At 46.2% G+C, this 8,366-nt stretch overlaps 1 long non-coding RNA gene across 1 annotated transcript in view; it reads right to left on the bottom strand.

Annotated features, from left to right (window-relative positions):
- LOC108785993 overlaps positions 1-8,366 on the bottom strand; it is a 15,517-nt gene that overhangs the window by 5,645 nt on the left and 1,506 nt on the right. The gene's annotated exons all lie outside the window — the stretch shown is intronic.

Here is an 8,366-nt window from a genome sequence, read left to right as displayed (position 1 = left end):
AATGGAGTGGATCCTACTTGTCAGCTTGTCTATGCATGTGATCATCCCAGTACAACCATAGTTTCTGATGATACAGTTCTTCTCTGGAGTCACAAGAGCAGGAGGCTAAGCAAGTGTTCAACCTGCCGCCATGATGGAGGAAGCATCCGAACATGAAGAGACCCTAAGAGACCATTTCCTGCACCCCAAAGCTATGGGGGAGGCTTCCCTTATAAGATTGCATTTAGCCATCTGAACAAAGGGAACTTCGCAACAGGAGAGGCTGAACCTGTGCGGCAGGCCAGAAGAAACCAGCAAGTTGAGGGCAAAAAATAAAAACCTCAAACATATTCCTAGTATAACCAGCTTGAGCAGTGAGGACAGAAAAAAGAATGGTGGCCTTGGGAGGCGGGCTTTAATTTATAGTATAACTGGTCCTGTGATTGGGCTGGAAGCGGAGCCTTAAGGTGCCCATACACTGCACGATTACCGTACGATAATCGTATGCGATCGGGTTTTCGTACGATAATCGAGCAGTGTGAACGGAGACGTGCGACCGTTTCTACTGTACGGATGCATGTTCGAAAACCAGCCGGGAATCGTACGATTCTCGGCTGGTTAGAACGGTGCTCGGAAGATAAATGCTGAACGGGCCAGTGTGCTCACGCGCACACTGCCCGTTCAGCATTGCGGTCATCGGATGCCCGCCCCTCAGGGGGGCGGGCTTGCGATGATCGAGAGTGCGATCTGCCTGTCCAAGATAGGCAGATCGTACGTTTTTTTAATCCCTTTACAACCATCGCAAGACTAAAGTCTTGCAATGGTTGTAGAGTGTATGGCCACCTTTACCCATTGTATGCTGCCATATATTGACGTCAGGAAATTTTGTTCGTGACTGACCCCCAAACTATTATACTAGTACAATACAGTGGAATTATGTGCCAATCTTTGTCATTCCCTACAGTGTCAAAGCCTGAAATGCACACAGAAGGATCTGACATACAACAAGCTTTAGCATTTGACACTTAAAATCTTGTGTGTATTCATAATGACTAGTCAATGGACAGAGGCTACATGATCACAACATGAAAAGATTACTAAACAACATTTCTCTAAATCAGGGCTAGACAAATCCCAGGAGCCATGCCAATGCTCCATAAACATTCCAGCCATCACCTAACTTTTGATGTTTTTTCTAGTTGTTGTCAATGGAGCTGGCTCCTAAAAAAAAAAAAAACCCTGCTGGCTCCCAATATGGACAGACTGGCTCTTGAATTCCATATTCATCTATCCACACCTGATGTAAAGGACACTTTCATCTCCCAATATGATTTTATTGAATGACTTACCACTCAGGTAGACAGCAATGCCTCTATTGCAGTGTAATCTGGGTCACAGTTCTGATTGAGACACCTGGTCTGATGGGTGGAGACTGCTCGGCAATAATGGGCCTTTTATCCTGCAAATGAACTAGTCAGGTCAGGTAGCTTAAAGTGTATGTGCACTTTTGCAGTTAAATTTGAGACCCCCCCATATGTTTGTTGTGTGTTCCCATTCACACAACATATCTAAAAATAATAATACAAAAATCTTACCTTTTAGATTTGTTTGTGTAGCTGGAGCCTTTGGAGCTTCTCTTTACCATTTCAAAGTGACAGGAAACTATGTCTGTCCCCATAGAAAGACTGGGGACACCCTGAGCTTCCTCTCATGAACATACAATTCTAGATCTTTAACCTTTTGTTAGGACAGACAGTGATCATATCTAGTTTACAACTGATAATGAAATCTGCCAGCACAGTACATTCAGGGTTAACTATGATATAATTAACCTGCCTAGCCCTCTTGCATTCCAGAGGAGACATCAGTACAACTTTTCTTTCAGAATAGATCATGTAGAATGTAAGCAGCACAGTTTTTTTCATGTATTTCTATTCACTGCAGTGCATCCTTGTAATTGTAGTAGGGTGCAACATACTGTGCTGGGAAAAAGTACTGCAAGTCCTGCTGCAGCGTGGTGGTATGAACTGACATAGTAGGACACAAGGTAAATCGCCTTGTCTATGCATTGGACAAGACTGCTCAGTGCATCTGGGTCCACAGACCTGCATTCGATGTGAGGAGGCGAAGGACATTCCACAGCCAGAGAGGAGAAAGGTGACTGCTGACTGCCAGGGGAGCAGGAATCAGGTAGGTAATCCCTCTAGACTCTAGTGTGGAATCCCTTTAGACTCTAGAACAGTGGTTCTCAACCTGTGTAACCTCAGGACCCACGTTTGTCCTTGGTCATTAAGTCGCGATCTAACTGCACCTGAACGCACAGCATTATGGTACCATGCATTGCAGTAAGGCAATCGAACTGTGTTTAGGGTGACATTTGAATGAATGACAACGCAAAGCACCTACTGTACCAGAACGCGCAGTAGGTGTGTTTGCATGGTACAGTGCGTTAATCATATGGGACTGTGTGATTAATGTACTGTACTAGTGTGAACGGGCCCTCAATAACACTGACAGACAGACACAACCACGGACACAATCTCACACACTCACATACATTCTCACACATACACACTTAAAACAAAAATCTTCATTTTTTTAAAATCCACCCAGTCTCCTTACCTTACCAGAACTGGAGTGGACCCTTAGCCTGGGGTAACCTCACCTCAAGCTGAAACTCGGTGCCGGGCAGAATATTTTGAATGGCTGCTCAGTGCGAGTACTGACAGTGCTGCACTAGAGGGGGGGCTGAGAAGCCTCTCACCTAGCACACAGCAACCCACTGAACACGGGGTTGCAACCCACTTTTGGTTTGCGACCGATCAGTTGAGAACCACGTGCAGTGGCGTCACAAGGGAGGAGCAGCCCGCACCCGGGTGTCACCATTGCAGGGGTGACACCAAAATGACTGACAGTCATATTGGTGTCACCCCCCTCTAAAAAGGGTAGCCCTACTGCAAGGGGAGATTTTTATTTAATTTAATGAGGCTTTAAAGAGGAACTCTGGGTAACAAACTGGATATAATGAAGTTCTGCAATACCCAGAAAGTCAATTCCAGGCCTGGGATTTCACCAGAGGATTCCTGCCAGCTACTCAGCTCTATAAACACTAAGACGTCCATCTTCCTTTATAGAAGGCTTCTTGTAGACGGCAGAGGTGATGATGGAATGTAAACAGGGCTGTTGCTGTTGGCAGACCCGGTATATACAGAGACTTCTATGGGAGGATTCCGAAGCCTCGGCCAGCAAACTCATTGTTGGGTTACCGACAACCAGATGGCTTTACACAATGAGGTGACCTGGTGTGGTCAAGTGTCACCCAGATCCAAAATAAAAGAGATTGGCAGGCCGACCGTTCACCCTGTAAACATTCGCACCAGAAGCATGCATTACCACACACCAATGCATTGGAATGACTCATCGTCCTGTTTACTCTTTTGAAACTTTATTGAAATATCAGAAAATGACATTTCGTTCATCTTTATGCAATGCTAGAATGCTGATACTTGTTCCCACGACAACCGTCTAAGTCTCTGTCGCGCATGACAAAGGAAATCCCATTATTTTGAAGCCCGTTCACACCTATGCAACGCGCTTGTGTGCGACTTGGAAAATGGTGCAGGTGCTTTTATTTTTGGGGGCGCAAATCTCCACAATGAGACACAGACGGCACAAAAATAAAAAGTTTGATATACTATAACGGGGATACGCAACCTCGGCACTCCAGCTGTGGTGAAATACTACAAATCCCATCATGCTCCTCCCTCTGGGAGCCATGCCTGTGGCCGTCAGAGTCTTGCAATGCCTCGTGGGACTTGTAGTTCCGCAACAGCTGGAGGGCCTAGGTTACCTATCTTTGTACTATAATAGAATCATTCAGAAAAAAATGTTTTGTTCTCCACACTCCCTTATAAAATAAGAGACAAAGAGGCCTGAAAGTCAGGTGTATGATACCACAAAAGGAGCCCCCTCCCCTTACCTGCGGACAGGGCCTACCTCTGACACAATGAGACGTTCCTTCACCCACATTATGGCTGGGAACGGCGTCACCTGCTGGAGGAAAGCAAAATTGCACCGCTCTACTGCAGAGTATCGGCTACCTCACTTCCTCCTCTTTCCTCCGCAGTCATCTACACGGGCTCAGCCAGAAGTCGCCAAAGGGTCAGTCCTCACCCCGGTGGCACGCGCCTGTATATCTACGGAATGCTCGTGGGTTGGACGCCGCTAGGCCCCAAAGGCGTGTCCTTGACGTCATCTCCGCGAGAAAGGCTCGCAAGGACCGCGTAGTCTCCGTCTGTCACGTGACTGCAGGAGTCGGCCAGCTGAGAAAATGGCGGGAAAGGTAATTGAGGCCAATGGCCATGTGTAACTCTTGGGTGGATAGCTGTGGTGGTGTATGGGGGGGTTATTTATTTTCTCCTGCCTTATGTGCAAAACATTTTTTTGTTAATAATGTTGTGTTTAAATCCTGTAGAAAGGAAAATACCCCTGCTCAAAGAAGAGTTAAAGGGTTAGTCTACCTTTGTAAGAAATATATAGTCTGTACAGCCAAGAGGCGGCAGTAGGTACCAATAAACCAAGCTGCTTTTAGAAACCTTCATTAGAGCGGATGGACCTTCAGCCTACCAAAACATTTTACCTCCCGCCACTGTTCTTTGACGCTTTAAAAGCTTTTACCGCTCATCAGTTTAGTGTTATCAGTGATTGATGGCCCTAGAATTATTGCTCTAATTCCGACGTTCGCGACGATATGTAACATGTGTGGCGCAATGGATGTAATCGGCGTTTTCGCACGTGGGCGGGCTTGACGCGTGTGTGGGGGCGGGGGACTTTAATTTTGTTTTTTTATTGCTTTGATATGTGATTTTTTTATTTGTAACAAATTTTTTTAAACCTTTTTTTTTTTACTGAACTTTATTGCTATCACATAGGGAGCAAGCAAGCTCCCTATGTGATAGCCAATTTGCAGTGACAGGTCCTCTGTATGGAGACATCAGGGGTCTTAAGACCCCTAATGTCACCTAGGGACCCTCAGAGAAGCTGATGAAGCAGAGACCTGCTTCACCAGCTTCTCTCCGTTTTCTGTACCGTTGAGTGACACTGAATCCAGGCAGTGATGTAATACACATCACTGCCTGCATTCAGAAGAGGAGAGGAGATGAAACGGAGCTCGTGTACTGAGCTCTGGCCGCAGAACTGCTGTGCTGGTCCCGGGCTCACACCGGGAACAGCGGAGCCCGGGATCGCCAGCGGCGGCTACGGAGGGGGGGGGCCCGCACACCCGACCGGATATTACAAGCGATCGGGCGTCTCTACAGACGCCCGAACGCTTGTATGTAAACAGCCATCGCTGGCTGTTTACATTCAAAGCCGGTTTCCCGCTCGTGCGCGCTGCCTAGCACGGGATAGGACGTCTAAAGACGCCCACCCGCCCTGAAGAAGCCGCTGTCCGGCCGTTTACTTACAACGGTCGGACAGCAGGTAGATAATGATAGCTGTGGCCCTTTGCTGCCATTGTTGGCTGTGTTAATGAGGTGTCCCAGGCCCCTGGAATATCCCAGGAAGCTGCAGGGACTCACAAGCAGCCAAACCTCTGTTGTCGTTTTGTGAGTACGAGTAGCCCTAGGTAACACTTGTCCACTCCGTTCTGCCCACTGGTACATAACCGCATATCTAACCCCCCCCAAATGTCATATATTGCAGCTTACCAATGTTTACATGAGGTGGCTGCATTCGTTTTCTTTCTACAGGCTTTTCCTGGCAAACAACACGCTTCCTGCCCCTTCATGTCTACACTCACTCCCCCATGGTATCTATAGAGGGAGCCATGGCTGTCACAACAGTCTAGACTTCAAACATGTCGGCCTTTGCACACCTCCATTCCATAGTGGATTAGAAGATTACAAAATAAATCAGGGGGTGCCACCTCAACACACCAGCTGTTGTGGAACTACAAGTCCCACGAGGCATTGCAAGACTCTGACAGCCACAGACATGACTCCCAGAGGCAGAGATATGAAGGGATTTGTAGTTTCACCAAATTGCCTACAGCTGCAATATACATATATACAGTATAAAATATATATACATATATATTACAGGTATTTATATAACACTGACAATTTACACATCAGTCCCTGCCCTTGAGGAGCTTACAATCTAAGGTCCCTATCTTGCATGCATACAGGGCCAACTTAGACAGGAGCCAATTAACCTTCCAGCGCGTCTTTGGGGTGTGGGAGAAAACCCACCAAACACAGGGAGAACATGCAAACTCCATGCAGATAGGGTCCTGACCGGGATATGAACCGGGGCCCCTCAGTCCTGCGAGACAGAAGTGCCACTATATAAGGTTGCTTGTGCTTTCTTTTCAGCTCACAGGAGGTGACTAGGGTTTAGGATATTCACTTGGGTTTTTATGTATATTATATATGTGTGTGTGTTTATATCTAGGATTGTGATCTAGGATTTAATTCCACTTTAAAAGAATTCCTTGGGACAATTAAACTCACAGAAGAAATGTCTATGGCCCCTGTCCCAGCTGTTTAGCAAGTCCTATCTAAAAGGGAAGGGAATTATTTGGACAATAAATAACAAACTCTTCCCCCACAAACAATATGCAGAAAGGGAGAGGCCTATGTTAATGGGATTGATAAGATGTTTGGTGGTGATTACATATAAACAATGCAATTGGTGTCAGACAATAAAGGTGCCCATACACTGCACGATTCTCGTACGAGAATCGCGGGAAATCCCGCGATCGTACGAGAATTGTGCAGTGTATGGAAGGCATGCAACCGTTTCTACTGTACAGTCGCACGTCTTCCGTCGAACCAACATGCTAGAAAACCCACCGGGAATCGTACGATTCTCGGCGAGTGAGTGGCCTGCTGGTTCGACAACTGCCAAACGGGCCGGTGTGCGCACGCGCACACTGCCCGTTTGCAGTCATCGTAAGCCCGCCCCTCATTAAGTCATCGTAAGCCCGCCCCTCATTACAGTCATCATAAGCCCGCCCCTCAGGGGGGCGGGCTTGCGATGATCGAGAGTACGATCTGCCTGTCCAAGATGGGCAGATCGTACGTTTTTTTAAGTACTTTACAACCATCGCAAGACTAAGGTCTTGCGATGGTTGTAAAGTGTATGGGCACCTTTAGGCAAGTGATAGCTGAAAGCATTTCAATGGAGATGCAATTTTAGTGAATGAGAAAAATGGATATATCAAGGAGAGACTGAAATGGGAGAAGGAGAGAAAGGAAGAGGGAGGGAGAGATGGTATAGAGAAGGGTACTTACTGGGAATCTTCATTAATTTACTTTATTGTATCATTACTCTGTTGGACTGTTCCTGTTCATCTACCTTTTGTTGGATTAAACGCTACTCTCTGGAAAAGAGCTGAGGTTGCCTGGATTTTCACAATGCATATAAATATAAATACATATATTTGGGTAGATATATATTTATACTTCCCACCATATATTACTACACTACATAGGGCACTGCATTTCTGGCAGGATCAACAGGTATTTTCTCTATTTGCTGAACATGTTATTAGCCTAAAAAAAAGAAAACAAATGCAGTCACCTCATCTAAGGACTGCTGAGCTGCAATATATTACATTTGTGGGTTTAGATATACTTTAGGTTTGTAAAATTCACTTTTTGATGCCTGAAATGATTTCTCCAGGTGTCTGAGCTCGGTCTGCTGACATCATAGCTGAGTGTATACTGTCTGTTGACCTCCCAGCACCTAATCAATGAGGGACGTGAGATGCCCCGAGATGCAGATTTCGATTTGTCAAACGTTTTTGCTCATTTGTAATCTTTCCCTTCTTCTCTTTGCAGCAACCCGTGCAGATTCGTCCTGTCTTAGCCTGATGTGAAATTTCAGATGGTGTGAATGGGAATCTATTAAGAAGGTAATGACACTAGCTGTAGGAATTCTGGAATAAACATATAATAAATGATTTTCTTGCATTTTCTTTGTATCTGATGTTGCAGGTTGCTTTTTACTTCCATGAATAAGGGCAGAACCTATATAGGGCAATTCCACTTTCCCGGGCAAATTATGGAAAATGGAATCACCCCCATCAGACGGCCACCTCTACCCCACCTTGCTGCTCTTACCTATCAACAAACGCTCCTCCTAACCCCCCGTGGCTACCCGTCTAGGACCCTTACACCATACACAGCAGCACAACACTGCTCTAGGTATCTTAAATTCAGCGGCGAGCATTGGTAAGCGCGGTCAGAAGAGCTTCTCATTGGTGACCACACTGACCAATAAGTGTTCGCCATTTGCAAGCCGAATTTAAACCATTGGGTTGTGCTGCCGTGCACAGGTCCTACAGCATCAGCCAGGAGCATTAGTTGACAGGAAAGGGGGGG

The sequence above is a fragment of the Nanorana parkeri genome, unplaced genomic scaffold (genome assembly GCF_000935625.1).
Source record: "Nanorana parkeri isolate BGI_ZX_2015 unplaced genomic scaffold, ASM93562v1 scaffold187, whole genome shotgun sequence".
NCBI classification, from domain to species: Eukaryota; Metazoa; Chordata; class Amphibia; order Anura; family Dicroglossidae; genus Nanorana; species Nanorana parkeri.
The sequence above is the reverse complement of the archived record's forward strand: the minus strand, read 5'-3'. Positions and strand labels throughout refer to the sequence as shown.